The sequence below is a fragment of the Cuculus canorus genome, chromosome 1, assembly GCF_017976375.1.
Source record: "Cuculus canorus isolate bCucCan1 chromosome 1, bCucCan1.pri, whole genome shotgun sequence".
Taxonomy (NCBI): domain Eukaryota; kingdom Metazoa; phylum Chordata; class Aves; order Cuculiformes; family Cuculidae; genus Cuculus; species Cuculus canorus.
In genome coordinates, this window is record NC_071401.1 from 3,834,624 (window position 1) to 3,846,659 (window position 12,036).

A 12,036-nucleotide genomic window follows, 5' to 3' on the forward strand; every position below is an offset into this window, starting at 1 on the left:
TGGAGTATCTCACTGGAACATGTGAATTAGGTACTGGGACAGTGGAAGGTCTGTAAGGAAAACCTAGGTTAAAATAGATTATAACTTGAAGAAATAAAATTATCTTAACATTTACGTTAACAAAAGAAAACCCAATGATACTTTTTTTGATCAGTAGTCAACATGCATCTAATGCACTCAGTGCTGTTTGCAATCAGGTAGCTGATAATCAGATAAACTTGTAGTTAGTAAAAATAATAATATTCTGAAAATTAGGACTTTCTTCTTTTCCCTGTAACAAGAATAACAACACTATTTTCTTGGAAAACTGAATTCACAGGCGCTGCATTTTATATACAAAGAAACAGGTATTTCAAGAAAATAAACCCCAGGCTACTTTGTGTAACAGCAACAGTGTGAAGTAAGTAAGAGGCAGAAGAAAAGCCACAGTTTCATTCACAAAAACACTGTGATAAATATTCAGGCATGTACACTTTATTGATTAATCACTATTTCCCCTGTGCCATTTTAGTACATGCCGATTTCTATTCTTAACGATAAACAAGTGTATAGAGATGCACACTTTTAAATGTTTTTCTATTACTGTACTGTCAATTCATCACTTTTCACGGTTTCACTTTCATATCAGAATGATATTTATTACCACTTGTCCTAAGGATGCTGAAAGATACCTATTTTCCTACAACAGGCTACTCACTAGGAAGTGAGAAACCTCTTTTTTCTTGCTTACAGTGGCCAAACCACTGTTCTGTTCAGTTCTGGTGAATAGGCTTTAATATAAAAGATGTTGAATTTGGAAACCATGCAACAAGGATTATATGTAATTTGGAAATCATGCCTTGCAATGCTAAATTGCTAAATGGAGGCCAGCGTCTTTCAAGAAGGTTAGAGGTAACTTAAATTTGTCTCTCTAGCTAACAACCTGTAGTTAGCTACAAGAGGCCGCTACCAATGTTAACAAGCTCTTTTATCTAGCAGTGCAAGCATTTAACAAAATCAGGTGGCTGTAACCTGAAGGGAGCAATATTCAAACCAGAAGTACAAGCACATTTTACCGCTAGTGACAACTATTACTGGAAGAGATAAGAAATGAACAAATAACTTGAATAATATTGAAGTTTCCTTTCTATTTTCTGGTGTAGTCCCATAAAGGCAGGCCATCCATGACACCACTATTTTAAAGTCGGTAACAAAAGGTCAGACAGCCGCCAAAGAGTGTATGATCCCAAATGTGATGGTATGATTCTTGCCCTTTAAAAAAAGACATAAATTGAGTTTCTAAAGCCCAGATGCCACTACACGACAGTTACTGCAACCTTATCAGTTATGACTAAGTTAATACTAGTGCAAAATGACAGCTAAAATCACTCTTGATTTGGTCTGTCACATTTACTGAGCTATAACTGAGCAAGAAGCACAAGATACTTAAAATTTCAAAAGTTTAAGGCTGTAATACTGATTTAGATTAACTGCAGTTCGATGCATTTATTTATGAAAAGTTGAAGTCAAAGTGAAGCAGAAAAATATATTTAATGTTATGTTTGGTCAATACGTCTCTTCATCCTGCACCTAGTTTTCAAATTAGGTATTGCTGTGTGCATATTGTAACAGTGGGCAAGACACTGACATTTAAATGGTCTCTCTAAAAGGTCAGCTAATACTTGCTTAAATGAGATGATAGCTATGGCTTTGAAAAATCAGATGTCACCTAACACTAAACTGCCTGTGAGCACCCTGATGCACGTAACCATAAGAGAGTACGCAAGACTTCACTGCCATGCTGTCTAAACTGTGCATTACCTTTAATTTTTCTGTTTGTAACTTACATCTTCCTGTACAAGGGATTTCGTTTGCTAATTGCTACTCTGGTGCACACTGCAGTTAAACAATTGTAAACAAAATAAAAATCAACTAACGTTCATTGTAAATACTCTAAAATACATCCTCTGCTGTCTGTACCTGAATGGCAAGTTTTACCTCTGCATTTAAATACCGGGACACAAAACTTGTAAAGTTCTTCCAGGTCATCACCTCTAAACCCTGCTTGTTTCAGGCAACTGCATCATCATAAACAACTCACTGTCCATTTTGAACCTAGTGAGATTTTCTTTGCTCCTTCCAATCCCTTAGATTGGTTGGTTGTTTCTGAGCTAAATATATCTTTATTGTGCTTATGTAAGTGCCAGCTTTGTCCTTTTCTTTCTCTCCTGAGTTTGCTTCCTGCAGTACTTCTGAAGAGAGGTTATATCTCCTCCCTGCATCCGTTTTATTATACTAAGCAAGCCAAGTTGTCTTGGCCTTCAGTAAGAAATGTCCTCTTTTCCCCCTCCCGTCTTATAGCTGTTCCCTGAATACAGTCCAAGAAAGATGTGCTTGTTCCATAATATGGGGACCAAAGCTGTACAAAGTATTCCAGCGAAGATGCAACGACTGCCTTGTTGGTCCTATGCCTCGTACACCCAGAAACCTTCTTCTCCCATCTTTGCTAACCAGTGAGATGCCACTTAACAGCAAAAGTTTTTGTTATTAATCTCTACATGAGTGACCCGTTTGCTCTTTTTGGGCTGTTGCATTTCATGGTGAATCAATTCTCCAGTGCTCAAGGTCACCTAGTTCTCTCTGATATTCTGATTTTCCAATTCATTAGCAAGGCACTTCAGTTCTGCGTGTGCTGCAAAAGCCATTAAAATGCAACTCTGACAGGTTGTGCTTTGGTCCTTAAAAAAACCCTAAAAATAAAACCAATCACGAGACCAACCCTATAGAAACTCCCATTAGCGAGCTCTCCTTGGCTGAATACTTCTTTCTGCTTTACAGCACACAGTGTCCCCTTTGCCTGCCTTGTGGCTCTTCTATTAATTGCCATCTTCTCCAGCGTAAGTGATTGTTTCCTGCATGGCACTAGGCGAGATGCTCCTTTGAAGTCCAATTAGATTTGCTATATAGCATTTCCTTCCTCTCCAGGCTATCCTCCACTCCGGCATATGCTCCTTTGATAAAGAGATGTGGACTTTTTTTCTAGTTTCCTGTATCTTTAACCACCTTCTCTGCTGACAAGTGTCCCTTAAGCTTTCTAGGTCAGACTAATGAGCGTGCAGTTGCCCCGGCCACTCTCCTGCCGTTGATGTTATATACCACCATTGCATTTGCCTTTTCCACGTGAGCCCTGGCTCATCTTGTCCCACTCCAGAGATGCAAGCCAGGTGCATTAAACTAAGACTGTGGATGCTTCCTGCTCCCTTTATATTAATTACTGCTACACGGAGAGGGAAACTTGTCTTCAGGAGTGACTTTATGCCTTGTGGTCTGCAGTGCCCATCTCTCAGCAGTGGTAATGGAGGGTGCTGAAGGCAATCAGGCTCCTTCCTCACTCCAGCTCAGTGTCTAAGCACACCTGTGCCACAGTACCAGCCCAGTTTGCAGAGCTTGCTGGTGCCCCTACGAGGCCCATTCTGCCTCTGTCAGAGCAGCGGGGAGCAGACTTCAAGAGGAGTCTCTGTCAATGGAGTCAGGGAAACGCCAGGTGGAAAAGAACTTGGAAGTAGTGATCCCAGGAGCCAAAAACTCACTCCCAGGTCAAAAGTGCAGTGCCTTTGAGAGGACTTTGGTGAACTTCCACCACGCAGACTGACAGGTTTTTTGGAAGCAGACTTCCTGGTAATAGGTGAATCCGCCCTGAGCAAAACTGAAAAAGGCCCAGCAGTGTCCATGTGGGCAAAAAAGTCCTTCAGAGTTAACAGAAGGCATGACAGCTGGTTATTTTGGGTCCTCCTTCTTGGCATGACCCATCCCAAACAGGAATGTACAGAGAGGCCCCAGCACTATGGTTAAAAGGAAAAATATTAATGCAAGAAAACCTCCTAGAAGTTATTTAATAGTGTCTTCTTTCCGCTTGGGTTTCCATTTTTTTTTTTTAATGTAGAACTAAGCACACTCTGTAATGAGTGGAAAACAATCATTAGCAAATGCAGCGTAATTTCATTTAATATTCCAAGTTTTCCATTGTTCTACTAGGAGCGTCTGCTAAGTGCTCTGACACGCACACTCACATTTTAAGATGTGATTTGGGAGAAATAAAGGAGAAATATGAATAATAATGAAAACCTCTAATGGAGCTAAGTAAATTTAATTCCAAAGCTGAGGACACAATGTAAAAGGTACCAGTAAGGCATATTAGTTGTCCTAGCAGCAATCCCAGCCTATTGATTGCTTGTGAAAGATTCATTTGGTTTTGAGCTCTCTCCCGGAGGATGCTGTTCAATGCTGCAGTAAGCATGCAGCAGGAGCATGTGTTATGTTTCATAGATAATGCAAAGCAAAACAATTTGTTCACCCTCATGCTTTGACTGGAAGGCATTGCATTTTCTAGGACAACAAAAAAGGACTGCTATACAAACTCTCCAGGATAACAATAATCATAAAAATAGCAAGAATATATAATCTCTGAAGAATACAAGAACTGCTTTTTCTTAGCTTTTCCAGGTTTTTGATGGGACCAAAAGCAGTTGATTTATTGTAATCAGCATGGGATATTGCTTACTGGGAATTTATTTTAACTTGAGTTTCATCAAACAGCTAGAATAAGGAAAATAACACTATCCAGACTGGACTTCAGTCCCAGATCTATTCCCCCAAAAAGCTGTTGCTGTTAAAGCTAAATACAAGTACCTTAGGAAAAGTCATGTTTCTCATTTTTCTTATGTGCTATCCTTTAAAACATCAATTATGACACTATGAATGAAGACTAAATAAATAGAAAACAACTTACATTTGCCACATATTTGTAAAAACTCTGACTAAATCATGTTATCAGTTTTGGAATCAGCTTACCAAAATCCAGTCTTGGAAATTGTTCCAAACCCCAAACTGAGATCATAATCTCAGGACCAGGAAAGTGTGTACTGGGCCAGAATTAGTGTGCAACACATCTTATTTACATTCAGACTAAATACAAGCATAACCACGCAGATGAAGGATGACTGTAGCATTGCAATAGGCTAAATATTTTTCAAGCTATAAAAATCAAGAGGAATGTTTTATTTCAGTTTTATACTAACAATCTGAAAAATGTCATACACATTGGATCTGGAAAAACAAATCAGAAGTTTGAAAAAAAAAGGTGTGGGCACCATTTAATATAAAGAAATATGCTGGCACTACCAGAGGTCAGAAGTAGAGGCAGGAAAGAAAAACAAGCTTTCATTTATAAGAATTTAAATGGAGTAAAAGGTACAAACCATAAACTCAATTTGACGGCACACAGGGACTCAGAAAGGAACTCATGTCAAGAGTTGGGGCTGAGCAAAGAAGAACATGAAACTAATCTGCAACGTGACACAGTGGTATGGCACACAGGGTGACTTATGGCTGCACACAGATATCGCTCCCAGGGCACAGGGAGACTCTATTCCCTTACCAAGGGGATACCACACCATCACAGGTCACTGCCTTCCAGCGAACCACAGGTAGAGGTGGAGCCTTTCCTCACTGGTGGGAGTGTGTGAACATCTGCATGTCTTCACCATCTTCCCACAAACGCAGAACAGAATCACGATCAGAAGAAGGTAAGGTCTATGGGTGCGAGCAGCTTCCCTGGAAACCAGAGACAAGTATTCTCCAAACAACAGACATGGACAGCTAGTTTTAACCTATCCAGCTGTGATATCAGTATCAATAAAAATTGCTAGAGGGAGCTTTATACTCCATCTATGAAGATGCCAAGGTGGCACCAAACCCATGTTATCTTGGCCTCACAGAACTGGTTTGAGCATATCAGTCTTTTAGGGTGTCCACCTCCATCAGCAACTCAGGCTTATGGGGAGAAAACATAGGGAGAATGCCCTTGTACCCGCCAGCAGAAAGACTTTGCTCTGTGGTTTGAAAACTCAGAGTCTTTCCTGAACACCAGACAGCATTTTTAATATGCCAAACCTACAGTCTGTCATGCTTTTACTGCTGGTTTTAATACAGCCCTCCTGGTCATCCTGTCCATCAGTGTACCACTGGAAGACCAGAAGCTGTGCAAGCCTCCAGATTTCCGCTGCTGGCATTACAAGAGTCTTCTCTGCTTTTAATCTGTTTGTTAAAGCACCTGGAAAAATGAATGTGAACTAGCCCGCTGATCATCCTTGCAGCAATTCTCTGGACCCATTCCAACAGCTTCATATCCTTCTTATATTGAGGATACCAGAACTGGACGCAGTATTCCAGGTGAGGTCTCACAAGAGAGGAACAAAGGGGCAGAATCCCCTCCCTCGCCCTGCTGCCCACGCATCTTTTGATGCAGCCCAGGATACATTTGGCCTTCTGGGCTATTAGCACACATTGCCGGCTCATGTTGAGCTTCTCATCAATCAGCACCCCAAAGTCCACACAAACCACACAGAGCAGTCAGACTACCTGCCCTCATAATATCCAGGTTCTTCCAAGCATTTTTTTGTTTCAAGTTTATCAGCTAGGTCTTGGTGCAGGATAAATTTTTGCATCCCAAAGGTGGCTGTTTTACCCTGCCTTACAACAGTTGAAAAATTAGCCTCATTCTTTCTAAGGCTGTTTTCCCAAGTTTAAGGGTTTGCTTGTTCATTTAATTTATTTTTTTTCTCAAAGATAAGATTGTCTTTTAAGAATAGCCATAGTTCTGCAAACATTGAACCCCAGGGCTCGCAGATGCTCCATCAACTCTGTCACTCACGGTGCTGTCAAGCAGTGATGAGAAAATGAAAGAGAAGACCGACTCCCATGAAGGAACTTTTGGGCTACATCCATATTAGTAAATAAAATGAGGTAGGGACTGATTAGATATGGTATGACTTGTGTCCTAGGACATACCTATGACCCTAAAAAACATAGTGGTCACAACAAAATGCATATTGGAAACAGCTGGCCCCAAACTAGCCGTGCTACACTTGTGAGAATGCAAACAACCTTGTGCCTATGCTTCGACTCACATCCAGTCTGTTTAACAGTAAATTCTGACAAATTGGGATACTTCAAAAGTACATAGTTTTTGCTTACAGTTTGGGGTAGACACACTTCTTTATTATTATAAGATCTGATGTTGCAACAGCTTGTATTTATGTTTCATTACATGACTGATGGCTGGACAACAATGCTGTCTGGAATCAAGAACATGCAATGAGAAAATAAGGTGACCAATTCCTACATTCTGAGGGGAACTTTCATTACAAAGTACTTTTTACCACCCATCACCTAAGAAATACATCATGCCACAAATATTGCTTAAAAAGAAGCATTTTTATAGCTGCCAAGATCAGAAGTATTATTGAAAAAATAAGGCTTCAGCAGCTTAAGAAAAGGAGGGAACTGGGAAATAAGTTCTGCCTGCCACAAACCATCAATTTGTACAAATAAAATATTTCCACAAACAAAAAACATTAAAATAAAAGAAAAAAAACCTGTTGTCAAGGGTCACAGAAAAATCGTATATCATTTGACTCTGCTAAGAATGATCTGACAACAAGATACACAAATTGCATAGATCTAAAAATTATTTTTTGCTTCCAGTGCTGCAGATGAGTTGCAAAATCTGACCCTGTGTAGTTACAGGCTCAAACCTTCTCTAATTAAGCATTGACTGGTCATCAAAGTGACAACTAAGGAAAACAGAACTTCATTTTTCTTGGCATTACAAGAGATGGGAAATGTGATAGACTTTTTTTTTGTCAAGGCGTGTATGTTCAAAATCAGATCAGCATGAAGAGAAAAGTGTAGGTTGAAAAACAGAATCATAGAATCATTTGGGTTGGAAGGGACCTTAAAGATCATCTAGTTCCAACCTCCCCACATAAGCAGGGGCACCTCCCACCAGACCAGACTGCCCAAGGTCCCATCCAACCTGGCCTTGAACACCTCCAGAGATGGGGCAGTCACAACTTCCCTGGGCAACCTCTGCCAGTACCTCACCACTTTCATGGTGAAGAAATTCCTCCTTATGTCTAGTTTAAATCTGCCCCTCTCCAATTTATATCCATTGCCCCTAGCTCTGTCACTACAAGCCTTTATAAGCAGTCCCTCCCCAGCTTTCTTGTTGCCCCCTTCAGATAATGGACAGTTGCCATGAGGTCTCCTCAGAGCCTTCTCTTCTCTAGGCTGAACAAACCCAACTCTCTCAGCCTGTCCTTGTAGTGAAGGTGTTCCAGCCCTCCGATCATCTTTGTGGCCCTCCTCTGGACCCATTCCAACAGATCCATACCCTTCTTACGTTGAGGATTCCAGAACTGGACACAGTACTCCAGATGAGGTCTCACAAGAGAGGAATAGAGGAGCAGAATCCCCTCCATCACCCTGCTGGCCACGCTTCTTTTGATGCAGCCCAGGATACGGTTGGTTTTCTGGGCTGCAAGTCCACATATGGGATTGTAGGAAAAGTACCTTGATAACAACCCAGGCACTGGGTCTGAAGAGGTGTTTAGTTCAGCAGTACAGAGCTCAGCACCAGGCAGGGGCTTATTTTATGTAGCAGTATATTCAGCCAAAAATTTTCTAGTAAAATTTATCATATCAAGTCTAAAGTGACAGAAACCCTGCAAATAATAAAAGATGTGTGTGTGAATATGCATGGATAAGGGAAAACCAGAAACACTCTGTGACATATCTGTCATCTGTATTATTATGAAGACATGCATGGACTTTATCAAGTGCTCAGAGCAAAACAGAAGGTTGTAAATTTAATAAAGATGTATGCACAGAAAATACAAATGAGATTTACACAGCACCGTGACTGTCGTTGGAAATGTGGTATATAGCATGAAGGTCACCGAAGCTAGAAGAAATGTGCTGAGCAAAGAACTGTGCTGGCCTGCAAGCATGCCAGCTTCTCTAGCACGGAGGAAGGACAGAATTTCTCAAACTAGAGGGTACCTCAGGTAAGTCTGGCAGGCACAGAAAAAAGCAAATATCTGAATAAAAAAGCAGAGCTGACAAACCCCTTTGCTAATCAGTCTCAGTTTGACGATGCAGCCTGTTTCACTGGCAGAGAGTCTCAGACTGCAAGCAGGAACAACACAGTGTGCCTCTGTAGAGTCTTTTAGAAGTTCATCTCATGGCATCCTACAAAGGCTTGTTGTGCCTGTCTTTGAGGTGGGAAGTCCTGAGGCTGTGAGAAGTTGTCAGGGCAAGCAGCAGAGGAGCCTGGCCTGGAGCCACTGCTGCAAGGCAAGTACCCTCCCTGAGGGCACGATGCTGTGTCCAAACCTGCAGCCAACACAACAGCGGGTACAGCCATCTTCACCGAGGACACGGAAAAATCACAAATACTATCAGAATCCAGCAAGGGGAAAGTTTACTCTGGAAAAATTCAACCTAATGTGTTCTTAAATTACATGCTGATTGGAAGAAGGAACCTAGGAAACTTGAGAGCTCAAAGATGGACTGAGCTAACAGAGGAAAACACATTAAAAGACACATTTCCAGTGTCAGGACAGCCAAGACTTGCCTAAGCAAGGTACCACGGTAGGTGACACTCCACTAATACTCAGCCTCAGTGACACTTGGACCACCAGATTTCCGCTCCCTTTGCTACTACAGAGACATTGTAAAAAGTGTGAAAATATGGGGAAGTTTTGAAATGGACATAAAAAGACCTCAACGGAGATTGGATAGCTTGAGTTCTCATGAAAGACTAAAAGCTAAATATGGACACCATTGCTTGACTAAGCAACAAGCAAAGAAGTGTGAGAGCACTCTGCAAATATCTGAAGTAGATAGACATCCACGACAAAGGGAACAGACTTCTTTATGATAAATTAGGAAGGAATACAATTGCAGGCAATGGCATGGCATTAAAAAAAGTATAATTAAAACATATGATCAAGGAAAAAAAGTCTGACAGTGATGTAGTAGTCTATTAGTTAAATCACGCGTGAGGTATGCTCCTATACTTGTTATATTTAAAAATGGTACTAGATGAACAACCGATAAATTTACAATCCAGAAAATTCTTGTCCTTAGAGAAAAATGAGCTAAATGAAGCTGCATCTTTAAATTATCAGATGCTACGTTTGGCTGCATTACCCGTTACTGAACAAGAAAATGTCTACAGCACCCCCAAATTTAGACTTGGAAATCTTAAAACAATCAGTAACATTTGATCCAGAGCTGTAAGTGTTTTCCAGCAGTTATAGCTGTTGTAACAAACAAGGCAAAGATTTATTCTGTAAGCAATTAAGCTTGCATTATGCACAATGCAGTGTTTTCCCTGGCTTTGCCAACAATGACAAACACAGACTCACAGAATGACCTGAGTTGGAAGGGACCCACAAGGATCATTGAGTCCAACTCCTAACCCCTAAATTGACACTATGTGTCTGAGGGCATGGTACAAATGATTCTGGAATAGTGTTAGGATTGGTGCCATGACTGCTCCCCTTCGGAGCTGTTTCAGTGCTCCACCACCCTCTGAGTGAAGAACCTTGTCCTAATATCCAACCTAAATCTCTCCTGCCACATTTTCCTGCCATTCCTTCAGGTCCTATCATTGGTCACCAGAGAGGAGATCAGTGCCTGTGAGGAAGCAGCAAACTGCTGAAGTCTCCCCTCAGTCTCCTCTTCTCCAGGCTGAACAGAACAAGTGACTTCAGCTGCTCCTCATATGACTTTCCCTCTAGACCCTCCACCAATTTTCTGGCTCCACATTGAACAGTACTAAGGTTGAAACAGACCCTGCAATCCTAACCTGGTCTAGATGAGTACAAGGTCAGGATTTCACTGCAACACTTTGTAAGATAACGCTGATGTTTGGTTAAATAAATAGTCTTGGTGGAATGTAAAATGTGAAGTTGAGTGTAGGAGCCAACCTCTCCACCAGGCTGGGAAGACATGCAATTCTTGTTTTGATTTAAAACAACTTGTAACCAACAGCTGCTGGGATGAGTTTTCACAAGTTCCTCAGTGCAGGTTGAAGGTCTGGCATATTTCAATTCTACAGTCACTTTCTCTGGAAGTCTATCAGAAGAAAATCCTGAAAGCAGACTGACTTTCTACTCTCCTCCAACACAGTTGGCACACATTAAAATTAAGCTACACATTCAGCTTACATGGGAAATCTAGAGCAGAGGCTGCTCAACAGGAGCAGGGCCTGGGAAGAACACTCCATTTTCTCTCCCCTAATGGCTACCATGGTAGAAGAGATCAGCCATTTTGCATTGATGCCCCAGGAGTTAATCAGCATCTCTTTGCAGCACTGTAATACAATCTTAGTGCCAAATTAATCTTTCTACAAAATCAAACATGGTATCTCATGTCGAGCTGGTTGACGAGAAGTTCGACATGAGCCAGCAATGTATGCCCACAGCCCAGAAGGCCAACTGTATCCTGGGCTGCATCAAAAGAAGCGTGGCCAGCAGGGCGAGGAAGGGGATTCTGCTCCTCTATTCCTCTCTTGTGAGACCTAACCTGGAGTATTGTGTCCAGTTCTGGAATCCTCAACATGAGAAGGATATGGAGCTGTTGGAATAGGTCCAGAGGAGGGCTGGAACACCTCCCATACAATGACAGGCTGAGAGAGTTGGGCTTGTTCAGCCTGGAGAAGAGAAGGCTCTGAGGACACCTCATACCAACCTTCCAGTACCTGAAGAGGGCAACAAGAAAGCTGGGGAGGGACTGTTCACAAAGGTGTGCAGTGATATGACTAGGGGCAACGGCTATAAACCAGAGAGGGGCAGATTTAAACTAGACATAAGGAGGAATTTTTCAGCATGAGAGCCGTGAGGCACTGGCACAAATTGCTCAGGGAAGTTATGTCTGCCCCATCCCTGGAGATGTTCAAGGCCAGGTTGGATGGGGCCTTGGGCAGCCTGATCTGGTGGGAGGTGTCCCTGCACATGGCAGGGGGGTTGGAACTGGATGATCTTTAAGGTCCTTTCCAACCCAAACTATTCTATGATCTCTTTTCTCCCTAACAATTTGTCACCTTTAACTGTATTTCTAGAAAACATCCTCCAGAGTTACCAAACCAAAATAAAAGCCAAGACTTCACATTTTACTATCTTTCTACGTGGTAACATTCTTCAGCTGTTG

The 12,036-nt window shown here is 41.6% G+C and overlaps 1 protein-coding gene across 6 annotated transcripts in view; it reads right to left on the reverse strand.

The window, feature by feature from the left end:
• The window catches only part of PDGFD (platelet derived growth factor D), a 150,139-nt gene that overhangs the window by 38,353 nt on the left and 99,750 nt on the right, over positions 1 to 12,036 (reverse strand). The window lies entirely within an intron of this gene.